The sequence below is a fragment of the Sus scrofa genome, chromosome 6 (genome assembly GCF_054392235.1).
Source record: "Sus scrofa isolate SSC_HxYL_T2T_F1_AM1 chromosome 6, Sscrofa_HxYL_maternal_Yorkshire_Landrace_v2.0, whole genome shotgun sequence".
NCBI classification, from domain to species: Eukaryota; Metazoa; Chordata; class Mammalia; order Artiodactyla; family Suidae; genus Sus; species Sus scrofa.
Genome location: NC_139388.1, coordinates 85,437,626 through 85,454,003, shown reverse-complemented (window position 1 = coordinate 85,454,003; position 16,378 = coordinate 85,437,626). Strand labels below are relative to the sequence as shown.

The 16,378-nt window shown below is 42.3% G+C and overlaps 1 protein-coding gene across 7 annotated transcripts in view; it reads left to right on the top strand.

Annotated features, from left to right (window-relative positions):
• LUZP1 (leucine zipper protein 1) overlaps window positions 1-16,378 on the top strand; it is a 139,069-nt gene that overhangs the window by 113,271 nt on the left and 9,420 nt on the right. The gene's annotated exons all lie outside the window — the stretch shown is intronic.

Here is a 16,378-nt window from a genome sequence, read left to right as displayed (position 1 = left end):
TGAGCTATGGTGTAGGTTGCAGACATGGCTCAGATCTGACAGTGCTGTCTGTGACTGTGGCCTAGGCTGGCAGCTGCAGCTCTGATTTGACCTCTAGCCTGGGAACTTCCATATGCTTCAGGAGTAGCCCTAAAAAGACTGGGGCGGGGGGGAAAAGAAGTGATGGGTTCGATCCCTGGCCTGGGAACTTCTACATGCTGCAGGTTGGTCTCCGCCTTCCCCACTCCCTGCCCCACATTCTCCCACTTTCCTTTAGATCAGGCGAACTGTGGTCCCTAGCCCCACTGCCTATTTTGTAAATAAATTTAGTTGAAGCATAGCCATGTCATTTGCTAATGTATTATGTATGCCTCTTTCTTTCTTTTTTTTTGTCTTTTTAGGGCCACACTCGTGGCATATGGACGTCGCAGGCTAGGGGTCGTATTGGAGCTGTTGCTGCTGGCCTATACCACAGCCACAGCAACACCAGATCCGAGCCTCGTCGGCAACCTACGCTGCAGCTCACAGCAGTGCTGGATCCTTAACCCACTCAGCGAGGCCAGGGATCAAACCCGCGTCCTAATGGATACTCGTTAGGTTTGTTATTGCTGAGCCACAATGGGAACTCCTCTGTATGCCTGTTTCACATTATAGTGGCAGAGTTGAGTAGTTGGCACAAGGACCTTAGGCCTTATAAAGCCTAAACTATTTACTCTCAAATTAAGTTGTATACTTATGGATACTGTCAAAGTTTAAAGAAGTTTTTTATTTTTTGGGGGGCTGTGCCTGGGCCAGGGATTAAACCTGCACCACAGGAACAACCCAAGACACTTAAGTGACAATGCCGGATAGTTAACCCACTGTCCACAAGAGAACTCCTGATCCCCTACTTTAAATGACTGTTGGGAACAGGAAGTGAATCATGGCAGCTGTGTTGGGGGAAAGGGCAGGGCAAGTTTGATTATGTTCTATTTCAGACCTTCCTGGCCCACTAGGACAGGAAAAAGAGCCAGCCTCCAAAATGCTGGATAGGGCCACTTGGAACTGGGTTAAAGACCTTTCGCAGAAAGGAGCTCTGAATGAGAGACAGTTGGTGTTGTGTCTTTCTAGTATGAGTTGAAACAGAGACATGGTGGTAGTGAGAGGGGAGTTGGCATTAAAGAGTGGACTACCTGTCCTTCACTTTCTTATGATTTCTGAGGCTTAATATAAGCACTTGCCTTCCCAGACCCTACCCTTGGGAACGATTAATCATTTCTTCTGAGCTTCCAATGCACGTATATCAGGTGGTGAAATGTACTAAGTGGAAAAAAAATAGGGTAAGAGGTCAGGGAGTCAAGGAGTGGGTCCTGTGTTTTGTGAGATGGTCAGGGATACCCCTTTATTCTTGTTTTATAATTGGTTCTAGCTTCTGATTCCTTAAAGGCAAGGATTGAGTCTTAATGATCTCTAAGCACTTGGCAAAATGCTGGGTACATCATAGATGTTCCATAAATGTCTACTAAATAAAGGCATTTTACCTGGATAAACATACTTGATGGGGAATGCAGGAGGACTGGAAAGAGGCATCTGTCTCTTTCCTTTGTGGATGTCCTGGAGGTAGCAAAGCATTTCTGTCTATGTTTAGGGCCAAAAGGTCAGAGATAAGTGACACTGTAACCCCATTTTCAGTCTTTTCCCTTGTTTTCTGTGGGAGAAGGGATGATTTTAGCTGAGTCACTGTTTTGTTTTGTTTTTTGCTTTTTAGCGCCGAACCCATGGCATATGGGGGTTCCTGGGCTAAGAGTTGAATTGGAGCTATAGCTGCTGGCCTACACCACAGCCATAGCAACGTGGGATCTGAGCCATGTCTGTGACCTACACCACAGGTCACAGCAACACCGGATCCTTAACCCAGTGAGTGAGGCCAGGGATCGAACCCATGTCCTCATGGATCCTAGTTGGTTTTGTTAACTGCTGAGCCATGAAGGGAACTTCCCTCCCTGAGTCACTGTTTTTAGGAGGATTCTGCCTAGAGAAACTTACCTTTGGTATGCATAGGACTTTTCAAAGAGCTTTTGCTGACTTTTGTTGTGAGGTGGGCGGGGTTGGTATTCTTTTATTTTTTCAGAAGGGACTGTGGCCTGAAGATTAATGACTTGGCCAAACGGGGATAGCATTCTTAAAGGAATATGGACTTTGGAACTAGACTTGGGTTGCCTGTCTGGCTATCTTTCTTATTAGCTATGTGACTTTGGGCAAGTTCAAGGGTTCCTATCCTATAAAGTTATTGTGAAGGCTGAGTAGCTACTGTTTTATGTGACTTATGTGCAAGGCATTCTGCTGAGTGCTTTACATGCTGGGGGATTATCATTTTGTCTTTGTATGGATAAGAAAACCTTAGAGAAGTAATTTGTTAAAGAAGATATAGCTGGGATTCCTAGAGAAAGCATTATAGTAAGTACTTACACGTGTCTGTAGTATAGTTGTGCTCAGTTTGCGGTTGTCCTTAATACATTTTGTTGTCATTGGTCTGCCTATAATCAGAACTCCTCGCTTTGTTAAAATGCTTAAGAATTTATAGGGAGGAGTTCCTGCTGTGGTGCAGTGGAATCTCTGGCGTCTTAGGAGCCTTGGGACACAGGTTTGATTCCTGGCCCTGCACAGTGGGTTAAGAATCTGGCATTTCTCCAGCTGCGGCTTAGGTCACAACTTCAGCTCAGATCTGATCCCTGGCCCAGCAAATTCCATAAGGTGCGGGGTGGCCAAAAAAGGAAAAAAAAAATCTGTAGGGAAGTGATTTTACACAGTAGGAAGAGTCTTGGGTAGAATCTGGAGACTAAAATGCTTGGTTTTGCTGAATCTTGAGTCTCACTCCCTTCATTTCTAAAATAAAGGGATTGGGCCAAATAGGTGGTTTTATTTTAAGTAAATGCAGTAGAACTCTTTTGTTACAGTCATATGGGGGAAGCCCAATATGTTAGGAAGCTAAAATCAGTTGCTTTGGTTGAGTGAGTGGGGGAGGGAGCCTGATGCAGCCTGCTCAGACCTTCCTCTGCTTTCTTTCCCCAGGTGACCCCTGGGGGGATGCGCTGGGTCCTTTTTGCACTGAATGATTTTTTTAGCTGATTTTGCCTCTGGCATCCCATTCTAAGGAGTGGAAGAAGATCCATAAATATTTTCTGCTGCTTCACAACACTTGTTCCAATAACTAGAGTAGAGCCTATACAATGGTATGGCTTTCTGGTATTTATGTCATATTTCCGTGACATAGATCTGAAAGAAAGCCCAAAGGGTCATTGTCCAACAGGGGAAGCACTGTGCAGATGGCTCAGGGCCTGCTACCTGTGCCGTCTGTATCTGTTCTTGTCAGTTGTTTTCTCCATTGGAAACCAGGAGTGAGTAGCTCCTCGACATCATTTTTATAATTTTCGCTTAATGGTTAGTGCCAAAGGGCTATTAGCTATTTAATAATTAGGGGGCTCATTTTGGCCATTCATTTATCAAATTTGAAGCATTAATTTTGCCAGACTTTCTACTGGGTACTGAGAATACAGTGGGGAATACAAAACAGCTGGAGAAATCAAATGAGGAAATAAAACTTGAATACATTGTGATAAATGCCGTGATGGGATGCAGACTAAAGCGTAAGAGAGGCCCTGATCTGCAGGAGGTATTGTCTAAGGTGGGATTTGGAGAAATGAGAATTACAGTCAAACTAATGAAGGCCTGGAGGTGAGAGAGAGTGCAGCTTTGTGGAACGTTGACGGTGCAGAACCTACTTGGAATTTGAAGATGAGCCCGAAGAGGTAGGCAGGGCCTGATCATGAAGGACCTCACATGCTGTGTTGGACAGTTTGGGTTTTATCCCCAGAGCAGTAAGAACCTTCAAAGGATTTTGTGTGGTGGTGTGTGATAATTCTTTCTCTTTATATTTCTAGTAAGTATTTGCTGTATATTCAGTGGATTTAGTTTTTTCATTCCTTGTGCTGTACTGGTTGATTCATACCAGTCTTGAACAGAACATAAAATTGGCATTAAAAGCCAAATGAATAAAAAAAGCAGGAGTTCCTGTCATGGCTCATGGAAGCAAATGTGACTAACATCCATGAGGACACAGGTTCGATCGCTGGCCTCACTCAGTGGGTTAAAGGATCCAGCATTGCTGTGAGCTGTGGTGTAGGTCACAGACGGCTTGGATACCACGTTGCTGTGGCTGTGGTGTAGACCAGCATCTACAGCTCCAATTTGACACCTAGCCTGGGAACGTCCATATCCTGTGGGTGTGGCCCTCAAAAGAAAAGCAGTATAAGTTCTAGACTTTACTAAATTCAGAATTATAATTTAAAGATGGGACTGCACTAAAGTTTAATAACATTTCCCTCTTTGGAAAAAGGGATTTGTGTACAAAAACTGTAGTATAAATAAGATTTGTTGATAGTGTTTTAGGAGATCCCCTCTTGGCTCAGTGGTAAGGAACCCAAACCATCCATGAGGACGAGGGTTTGATCCCTGGCCATGCTCAATGGGTTAAGGATCCAGTGTTAGAGTGGGCTGTGGTGTAGATCGCAGATTTGGCTTGGATCCCGAGTTGTGTGTCTGTGGTGTAGGCTGGTAGCTACAGCTCCAATTTGACCCCTAGCCTGGGAACTTCCATATGCTGGGGGAGCAGCCCTAAAAAGACCAAAAAAAGAAAATGTTTCAGTTTGGGGTAAGCTGGTTTTTTGGGGGTTTTTATGTGTGTTTTTGTTGTTATTGTTGTTACCTTTTAGGGCCACACCCATGGCATATGGAAGTCCCCTAGGAATCAGAGCTGTATCCGCAGGCCTACACCACAGCCACAGCAACACAGAATCCGAGCTGTATCTGCGACCTACATACACCACAGCTCACAGCAGCACCTGATCCTTAACCTACTGAGCGAGGGTTCCTAGTCAGATTCGTTAACCACTGAGCCACGACAGGAACTCCTTATCAATTTCATATAAGAATGGAAGGGATGGTGGACTGGACTAACTATGGTCCATAAACCACTTTTTCTAAAAAAAATTTTTTATTTGTAGTTGATTTATAATGTTCTGTCAGTTTCTGCTGTACAGTTTTTAAAAAATTTTTTATTGTAGTTGATTTACAATTAAACCACTTTTAAAGGAGTAGATACAAAGGATCTATATTGGCGTAGCAGTTATTGGAGGACAAATGATATATGTTGCTTCTACAAAGTGCTTTAAAACAGCTTATCCTCAGATAAGGATCCCGAGTTGCTCAGATCCCGAGTTGCTGTGGCTCTGGCGTAGGCCGGTGGCTGCAGCTCCGATTAGATCCCTAGCCTGGGAATCTCCTCATGCCTCAGGAGTGGCCCTAGAAAAGGCAAAAAGACAAAAAAAGAAACTGTTTCACTAGGCAAAAGGCCAAGAAGTGTTTTTTGTATGTAGGAAAAAGTAGATAGATGGAAGGGAAAAGTTTTCTTCTTTGTAAAAATATATAGGGAGTTCCCATTGTGACTTAGTGGTAATGAACCTGACTAGCATCCATGAGGACGCAGGTTTGATCCCTGGCCTCACTCAGTGGGTTAAGGATCTGTCGTTGCCGTGAGCTGTAGTGTAGGTGACAGACGTGGCTTGGATCCGGCATTGCTGTGGCTGTGGCGTAGGCTTGGCAGCCGCAGCTCTGATTCAGCCCCTAGCCTGGGAACCTCCATATGCTACAGGTGTGACCATAAAAAGCAAAAGAAACAAACAAAAATCTATAAATGTAGGTAGGGCTTTTTCCCCTGTTTTTGAGAATAGAGAAGCCTATAAGCTGGGAAAAGGAGAAGAGGAGACCAAAAAAAGCAAAGGTGAGAAAACAGGGAAAGACAGTACCAGGGAAGCCAAGGGGTAGGAGAGGGAGGAATAATCAGGGAGAAGGCAGGATCTGAGAGGCTGAGGGAGGGAGGCAGGCAGGTAGGTACTTCTAACACCGCTGAGGCCTTGGTATTTTTTAAAAGCTGAGTATGGGCTCCATCTGGTGGCTCTAGGCTTTAAGTGCAATTAATGGAGGGGATCTTGGGGTTGGAGAGAAGTGGAATGGCATCTCCTCAAATTCTACTTAGGGTTGTTTCTCTTTTGCCCTGGGTTTTCTCAAGAAATCATCATTGAGTCTGTTTTTCTTTCTCATATGGCAGCTGTTTTTCTCTTCATGGGAGACCATGTTCCCTCCATCCTTTCTCCCAGGTTTAAATCTATCAGATTGCATTACCCAGGGTCACTGCACCCCAGGATCACTACTGAACCCCAGAGTCACTGCTTTTCATTTCTCAATGACTACAGTTTCTTGTTTAATGTCATTTTTGCCAACACTAGTCTTGTTAATGTGTGTGCTTTCAATGTAAAATTCCGTAATCCTTGCAACAGCTTTGCTTCTCAATCATGTCTCTCTTCCAGTGATCTTACCTCTCTCTGTACTCAGCATTCCCATAATCATACTTCAGTTTTAACTCTTTAAAAAGTTAAGACTGGGGAGTTCCTGTTGTGGCTCAATGGTAATGAACCCGATTAGTATCCACAAGGATGCAGGTTCGATCCCCAGCCTCGCTCAGTGGGTTAAGAATCCAGCGTTACTATGAGCTGTGGTGTAGGTCGCAGAGGTGGCTCGGACCCTGAGTTGCTGTGGTGTAGACCAGCAGCTGCAGTTCACGTTCAACCCCTAGCCCGGGGACCTCCATGTGCCGCAGGTGCAGCCCTAAAAAAAAAAAGCTAAGACTGGAGCTCCCACTGTGGCACAGTGGGTTAAGGACCTGACTGCAGTGGCTCGAGTCAATGCAGAGGCATGGGTTCGATCCCTGGCCCTACTCACAGTGGGTTAAAGGATCTGGTGTTGCTGCAGTTGTGACATAGGTTGCAGCTGTGGGTCGGATTCAGTCCCTGGCCCAGGAACTTCCATATGCTGTGAGTGTGGCCGTTAAAAAAAAAAAATTGAGACTTCTTTATTTTTTTGAGAAGTTTTTGATTTCACAGCAGAATTGTGGGGAAGGTACAGCAATTTCCCCATATACTTTCTGCCCACCTCCCCCTGCAACCCCCCCTCATTATCAACATCCTCCATATATATTTGTTACATTTGATGAACCTCCACACTCATCGTGATCACCCAAAGTCCATCGTTTGCATTCAGGTTCACTCTTGGTGTTTTATATCCTGTGAATGGACAAATGTGTAATGACACGTATGCACCATTATAGTATCATACAGAATAGTTTTACTGCCCTAGAAGTCCTCTGTTCTCTACCTCTTCATACCTTAGTTATTGACATTATCAATTACTAAAACCCCCTGAAATTTTCCTGAAATCCCTCTCTGATTACCATCTCCTGTCTTTCAAGCTCATTCCTTCTAATACCCTGACTCCAACTATCCTTCAGTCTTTACCAGTCCCTTCAGTTCATTGGTCCTATCACATTTTAACTGTTTTCTTCACATGTTCTTAATGTTCTTATTCCTCTTTACTGAATGTGTATAATGTCCCTTGCACACAGCTATAATTTCCTCACCCTTCTTTTGCTTTGTTACATTTGTAAAACTCCAACCCTGGTTCAGTCCAGTTCTGTCTCTCTGTGCCTTCATCTGTCAGCAGATAAGTGGATATAAACATACAATCTTGCCGTTTGGTTTCACTTTAAATAATAACTATGAATTTTAAGTGGTCCCTTAATGTTGCCTGGCAATCATTCTCTATTTTCCATTCTCCTAAATGACCTTTTCTGAAACCTGTACTACTCTATCCCCTGCCTATCATCACTTTAAGATGACGATCTCGCTTTCTACTTCAGTGAAAAAGCAAAAACAACCAGAAGAGAACTTTACTAGACTCCTGCCACCACACCTTCTTTCCCACTTACCCACTGACACTTATACCCACATACTCTGCCTTCCTGCCTCTTACCATAGATGAACTATCTGTGCTGTTTTTTGTTTTATAATTTTATTTAAAAATTTTAAAAATTGAAGTATAGTTGATTTACAGTGTGTTTCTTGTGTGCAGCAAAGTGATTCAGTTATATATCTAAATATTTTTTTCGTATTTGTTTCTGTTACGATTTATCTCAGGATACTGAATATAGTTCCCTGTAGGACCTTGTTGTTTATCCATCCTATGTATAATAGTTTGCATCTCATCTGTGCTCTTGCTGATCATATTGTTGAGTAGGTTTAGTTTTGTAAGAAACCACCTTCCAAAGTGGTTGTACCTTTGGATACAGCCACTATATATGTGTGTGTGTGTGTGTGTGTGTATATATATATATATATATAATATTCATGATACTGAATATAGTTCAGTATATTCATCCAATACAACAGTTTTGCATGTGAATGTCCAATCTGTTCTAGCACCATTTGTTGAAAAGACTGTCTTTGCTCTGTTGTATTGTTTTTGCTTCTTTGTCAACCTTTTTTTTTAAAGGGCAACTCCTGTGGCATATGGAAGTTCCCAGGCTAGGGGTCCAGTCAGAGCTGCAGCTTCTGGCCTGTGCCACAGCCATAGATAGCAATGCCATATCCAAGCCGCACCTAGTGACCTACACTGCAGCTTGAAGCAACACCAGATCCTTTAACCCACTGAGTGAGGCCAGAGATCAGACTGGTATCCTCATGGATACTAATTGGGTTCTTAACCTGCTAAGCCACAATGGGAACTCCAGTTGACCATATTTTTGTAGGTCTATTTCTGAGCTCTCTGTTCTGTTCTGTTAATCTTTTTGTGTCTTCTCTCACCAGTGCCACACTGTCTTGAATACTGTAGCTTTTATTTTTTATTATTTTTTTGTCTTTTGTCTTTTCTAGGGCCACACCTGCTGCATATGGAGTTTCCCAGGCTAGGAGTCTAATCAGAGCTGTAGCCATTGGCCTACACCACAGCTCACGGCAACACTGGATCCTTAACCCAATTTAGCAAGGCCAGGGATGGAACCTGCAACCTCATGGTTCCTAGTCAGGTTCATTAACCACTGAGCCACGACAGGAACTCAATTGAATATTGTAGCTTTTATAGTAGGTCTTGAAATTGAGTAGCATTGGTTCTTCAACTTTGTTGTGTTTTTAATACATACTTGGCTGTACTGGGTCTTTTACCTCTCCATGTTTTAGAATCCACTTGTCTATATCTGCAATATAAATCACTGGGATTTTGATTGAGATTGCATTGAACCTAGAGGTCAAGTTGGGAAGAACTGACATTTGGATAATATTGACTGTTGGAATCCACAAACATGGAATATCTTTTTATTTAGTTCTTCATCAGAGTTTTGTAGTTTTCTTAATATATATCTTGTATTTTGTTAGATTTATACCTATGTATATTTTTTGGGGGGTTACTAATAAATGGTATTGCTTTTAGTCTCAAATTCTACTTCTTCATTGCTGGTATATGGGAAAGTGATTGACTTTGGTGTATTAATCCTGCTACCTCTCTATAACTGTAATTGCTTATTAGTTCCAGGAGTTTTTTTGTTGATTCATTTGGATTTTCTACATAAGATAATCATGTCATCTGTGAACAAAGATAGTTGGATTTCTTCTTTACCAATCAGTGTCCTTTTTCTTTTACTGTTTTATCTAGGACTTTCAGTAAATTTTGAGTAGCTGTGTTAAGAAGGCACATCCTTGCCTTGTTCTTAATGGGGAAGCTTTGAGTTTCCCCACAGTTAGGTATGATGTTAGCTGTAGGTTTTTTGGTGGATGTTCTTAATCAAGTTGAGGAAGCTCCCCCCTGTTCCTAGTTTGCTGAGAGTTTTTATCACGAATTTGGCCACACCCATTGCATATGGAATTTCCTGGGCCAGGGACTGAATCAGAGCTGCATCTGTGACCTATGCTCCAGCTGTGGTGAAGCCAGATCCCTAACCCACTATACCAGTCTGGGAATCGAACCAGCAATGCTACAGAGACAAGCTGGACATTAACCCACTGCACTACAGCAGGAATTGAGTGTTAAATTTTGTCAAAAGCTTTTTCTGCATTTATTAATATCATGTGATTTTTCTCCTTTAATCTGTTGATGTGATAGACTTCATTATTGATTTTTGAATATGTATATACATATTTTTTGGTCTTACTGCTGGGCCGTGATGGGAGCTCCTGATTTTTGAATATTGAAGCAGCCCTGCATACAGGGGAGAAATCATGCTTAGTTGTGGTATATAATTCTTTTTATACAGTGTTGAATTTCATTTACTATATGTTTTATTAAAGATTTTTGCATCTGTGTTTATGAGAGATACTGGTCTGTAGTTTTCTTGTAATGTTTTTGTTTTTGGTATTAAGGTAATGCTGACATCAAAGAACAAGTCAGAAGTATTCCCTTTGATTCTCTTTTTTGGAAGAGATTATAGATACTTGATGTAATTTCTTCCTTAAATGTTTGTAGAAGTCATGAGTGAAATGATGGGCCTGATGCTTTCTGTTTTACAAGGTCATTAAATAGTGATTCATGGGAGTTCCCATTGTGGCTCATTATGAACCCGACTAGTATCCATGAGGATGTGGGTTCAAACCCTCCCTGGCTGGCTCAGTGGGTTAAGGATCTGGCATGGCTGTGAGCTGTGGTGCAGGCTAACAGCTGCAGCTCTGATTCACCCTAGCCTGGGAACTTCCATATGCCGCAGTACGGCCCTAAAAAAAAAAAAAAAAAAGATAAATAAAAGTGATTCAATTTATTTGAGGGCTACAGCAGTGAAAGTACCAAATCCTAACCACTAGACTACCAGAGAACTCCCAGAACATCTCCATTCCATGTAACACAAGTCTACTGGCAATAGACCCTCTCAATTTTTATTTGTCTGAGAAAGTCTTTATTTCCTCTTCTTTTTTGAAGGATAATTTTGTAAGTTACAGATTTCTAGATTGGTGGTAAAAAATTTTTCTTGCCACATTTTAAATATTTTACTCTACTCCCTTCTCACTTCCATGATTTCTGAGCAGTCAGATGTTAATTCTTATCTTTGTTCCTGTATAGGTAAGGTGTTCTTCCCCCTTGCCTCTATCAAGATTTTCTCCCTTTATTGTTGATTTTCTGCAGTGTGTATGCCTGGGTATCTCCCCCACCACTTTTTTTTTTTTTTTTTTTTTTAAGCACTCATCTTGTTTGGTGTTCTGAGCTTCCTGACTCTGTGGTTTGGTGTCTGACATTAATTTTGGGAAATTCTCTCATTACTGCTTCAAATTTGTCTTCTCTTCTTTTGGTATTCCCGTTACACGTTTGTTACATCTCTTGTAGTTGTCCCACACTTCTTGGATATTGTTTCATTTTTTCCCCCAGTCTTTTTCTCCTTGCTTTTCAGGTTTAGAAGATTCTACTGGCATATTCTTACGTGCAGAGATTCTTTACCAGCTGTTTCTAGTCTAATGAGATAATAATCAAAGACTTTTTTTTCCCCTTCTTTTTAGGGCTGCTCCTGTGGCGTGTGGAAGTTCCCAGGCTAGGGGTTGAATTATAGCTGCAGCTGCCGGCCTATGCCACAGCCACTGCAGGGTCCGAGTTGCATCTGTGACCTATACCACAGCTCTTCATTGCGGGATCCTTAATCCACTGAGCTGGGGCAGGGATGGAACCCAACTCCTCATGGATACCAGTCCAGTTTGTTAGTGCTGAGCCACAACGGGAACTCCCAAAGGTGTTTTTTGTGTTTTTGATCTATAACATTTAATTTTTCTTAATTGTATTTATTTTTAGGGCCACACCTGCGGCATATGGAAGTTCCCAGGCTAGGAGTGGAATGCCATCCTATGCCACAGCCACAGCAACTCTAGATCGTAAACTCACTAAGTGAGGCCAGGGATCAAATCTGCATCCTCATGGAGACTGTACTGAGTTCTTAACTTGCTGAGCCACAACAGAAACTCCTCTTTTTATTTATTTTTTGGCTGCACTCGTGGTATGCAGAAGTTCTTGGGCCAGGGATTAAACCTGTACTACAGCACTGACAATGCCGGATCTTCAACTGCTGAGCCAGCAGGGAATTCTTCTAACATTTCTTTTTGATTCTTTTCTATAATTTCCTTTTTTTGGGAAGGGGCTTACATTATAGCTATGTGTTCTTACATGTTGTCTTCTTTTTCAGTTAGTTTTTAGCATATTAATCATAGTTTTGAATTTCTAATTCCAATATATCTTGCCATATATGCTTGCTATATTTCTTCAGACTGTTTTTTTGCCCTGAAAGCTGGACATGATGTTCTGGATAGAAAAAACTAAGGTAAATAGGCCTTTAGTGGTGGTAGTAGGGGCGGGGAAAATGTTCTGTTGGCCCATGATTAGGTCTCAGGCTTTTTTAGTAAGCCTGAGTCCCTGGGCTTGAATTTCACAAGTGCCTCTCAGTATCAGATTTTACGTGCCACCCCTCTCTCTATCTCACCTCTTAAGTGGTATAGGGTGACTGGTATTGGGCATATTCCTTCCTCCACGTGGAAGGCGAGAGGAGCCGGAGTTGGGTATTTTCCTTCCCCCAGATAAGACTCCAGTAGGTTATATTCTCATTTTCACTAGTGCAGCTCCTATAGGGGTAAGGCTCCCATGGAGGTTTCTACTCCTTCATTTCTGCTTTTTAAGTTGTGATTCTTTTTATATCCACTTGCCTAACTTTGGGTGAAACAGTTTTCTCTGTGACTACAGTTCTCTGATATATTTAAGAAGAGTTGTTGATTTTGTTCAGTTATTTATTTATTTTTGTCTTTTTAGGGCCACACCCACAGCATATGGAGGTTCCCAGGCTAGGGGTTGAATCAGAGCTGTTTGCTGCCAGCCTATGCCAGAGCCACAGCAATGCCAGATCCGAGCTGCGTCTGTGACCTACACCACAGCTCACAGCAAGGCTGGATCCTTAACTCACTGAGTTAAGGCCAGGGATCGAACCCGAAACCTCATGGTTCCTAGTCAGATTCGTTTCCACTGTGCCATGACAGGAACTCCTGTTCAGTTTTTTTTACTTGTTAGGATGAAGTGGTAACCTTAGAAGCTGAAAATCTACCCTACTTTATGTGTTTTACTTCTTTTTATGCCTTAACATTTAAAAAATTATTTTTTTTAATTGTGGCAAAAAATACATAACAAAGTGTCATCTTAACAAATTTTTTTTTTTTTTTTTTTTTGGTCTTCTGTCTTTAGGGTCACACTCGCAGTATATGGAGGTTCCCAGGCTAGGGGTTTAATCGGAGCTATTGCCCGCTGGCTTACATCATACCCACAGCAATGCCAGATCTGAGCCACATTTGTGATTCTACACCACAGCTCTTGGCAACACTGGATCCTTAACCCACTGAGGAGGGTCAGGGATCGAACCCACAACCTCAGGTTTCCTAGTCGGATTCGTTTCCACTGCACCACAATGGGAACTCCAATTTTTAAATGTATAGTTGAGTAGTATATATTCACATTAAGTATATATTCACATTGTTTTGCAACCAGTCTCTGGAAGATTTTTTCATCTTGCATGATTGAAACTCTAAAACCATTAAACAACAACCTTCATTTCCTCTTTAACTCAGCCCCTGGCAACCATCATTCTACTTTGTTTTTATGAATTTGACTATCATCGATACGTCATATAGCATTTGTCTTTTGTGACTGGATTATTTCACTTAGTAGAGTGTATTCAGGGTTCATCAATGTTGTAGTGTGTGCCAGTATTTCCTTCCTTTTGGACTGAATAATCTTTCATTGTATGTATATACCCCATTTTGTGTGTTCATCAATCCACTGATTGATGAAGGTTGTTTCCACCTTTTGGCTCTTGTGAAAAGTGCTTCTCTGAACATAGGGTCTGCAAATAGATCATGGATTTTTTTTTCTGGATATTTACCATTATGGGATTGCTGAGTCATATGGTATTTCTATTTTCATTTTTTCTGAGGAACCACCGTACTGTTTTTTTCACAGTAGCTGTACCATTTTCCCACCCATTCACAGGGTACAAGGGTTCAAGTTCTCCACATCTTTCCACTTTTGGTAGTTGCCCTCCTAATGGATGTAAAATGATAGCTTATTGTGGTTTTAATTTTGATTTTCCTAGTGATTAGTGAGTGATGTTAAGCATCTTTGGGGAAATGTTTATTCAGGTTCTTTGCCCATTTTTATTTAAATCAGGTTCTTTTTTGTTGTTAAGTTATAGGAGTTCTATATGTTTTGCTTATTAATGCCTTATCAGATATATGATTAATATCTATTCTTAACAAGGTCTAAAGTGAGTTACAATAACCTGTCTTCTTCCCAAAAAATGTAACATTTTAAGAACACGTGAATGCTGATTTCTTTTTATGACTTACATGTTATTAGTGTCTAGTTTTAGTTCTACTTTAGTTTTATCCTCCTCCTTCCCCCCAACCTCGAACTGCCATTTTTTTTGTCTTTTTGTCTTTTCTAGGGCCACACCCATGGCATATGGAGGTTCCCAGGCTAGGAGTCTAATCAGAGCTGTAGCCACTGGCCTACGCCACAGCCACAGCAACGCCAGATCCGAGCCACATCTGCAACCTACACCACAGCTCACGGCAACGCCGGATCCTTAACCCACTGAGCAAGGCCAGGGATCAAACCCGCAACCTCATGGTTTCTAGTTGGATTCATTTCCACTGCTGAGGTTATGCAGTCTAACTTTAAACAAAACAGCTTCTTACACACAAGGACAACCTTTGTACTGATGTTTCCCAAAACCAATTATGTCTCCATGTCTCTGGTTCTAGCCTCAGAGAGATTTTTAAAAAAGACAAAACCTTTCCTGTGTCAGAGCCAAGGTAAAGGAAGCTGGGCACAAGACATGCTCTATCCAGAGTGCCTGGGGCAGAAGCAGCTCCAGAAGCCAGTGGGAGTGAGAACAGTCAAGTCCCAGGGATTGAGATTATGGGCCTGTGGCAGCTGTTTTTTTTCCCCTTCCATCATTGGGATGGCTTGAACGTTGCTGGAACCTCGGCCATTCAAGTGGCCTGTACGTGATTCCAGTTTGTAAGTCTTCTGGGCTCCTCTGCAGGCCTGGGTGCCAAAACCTCCTGAAATCAGACCTGGAGGGATCTTGGTCCAAAGAGGCTCCATTTATCTGCTTAGCTGCTGTCTTTATCCTGGCTTCCGGTATCCATGATGCCAAGATCGGGGCCAGGTAAGGTGGTGGAAGACCAGAAAGAAACCAGCCTCTGGGCTTCTGCTTAGTAGAAGAGAGGGGGCTGCTGCTTGAGGTTGACTGGGTTGAGGCCACCTACTTCTTTTCTCTTGTCAGCGCTCCACTCTGCAGTTTTTGTTTGAATGACATGGTGTAATCATTATGCTGGCTGACTGATATTAATGAGGAAGACTATCCAGTTGCTGCATATTAGCAAAGTTCCTCGGAAAGAGTGCATTCATTCCAAAGGTTCTTTTCTGTTGCAGTGGAGCTGCCTGTGGCCCGAGCTCTGGCACTAAAGAGACTCTGAGGACCCATTTCTCTTGAGAGACAATCTGTGGTGTGAGTGGTGTTGGGCCCGTGGCAACACAGGAGCCCTAGGCACGGATCAGGGAGGAGCACAGGCTGCCTCCAGTTGATCTTTATTGTTTAACTGAATCAGTGCTTATTCAGGTTTCTTTTCCTTCTTGCATTTCATGCCTTACCTGATAAGTTTCAGTATTCTGAAGTACATCCATAAAGTTATTTTCCTTTTATTCTAAAAGCATTTCTGTAATTTACTGTATCTTCTTTCATACTTTCTCTAGGTATTTATTTCTAGGTTACAGTTATTTTCTCCTAGAACTTTAAAATTTTCATGTCTTCTACTTGACACCACTTAAAAGTTTCTGCTGAGAATCCAGTTCAGTTATTTCTTCAGAGCGTATTTGTCTTTCTTTTTCCACCTTCTGTGGCCTTCTCCTTGTATTCAGCTGTATCATAAGGTACAGATTATATTTTTTTATCCTTTTTGGATTGGGACTTTGCTTCCCAAATATGGAACAACTGATCACGTAAATGAGGCATTTTTCTTTTTGCCATGCTGCCATCGGTAGCATTTTTTCCCCTTCATTTCCCCCTCCCAGACCAGTGATCGGATCTGAGCTGCACTTGTGACCTAAGCCTCAGCTGCAGCTGTGCCGGATTCTTAACCCTCTACGCCAGGGATCGAACCTGGTGGGTCCCAGTGCTCCCAAGATGTTGCCAATCCCATTGAGCCACAGCAGGAACTCCTGGTGGCATTCTTCCTCAGGGTGAAACTAGGCATCAGCTATAAAGAACCAGTGTTTTGTGTTTTTTGTTTTGTTTTGTTTTTTTGTCTCTTGTCTTTTCAGGGCCGCACTCACGGCATATGGGGGTCCTCAGGCTAGGGGTCTAATCAGAGCTACAGCTGCCAGCCTACACCACAGCCACAGCAACACCAGATCCGAGCCGTGTCTGCAACCTACACCACAGCTCATGGCAACGCCGGATCCT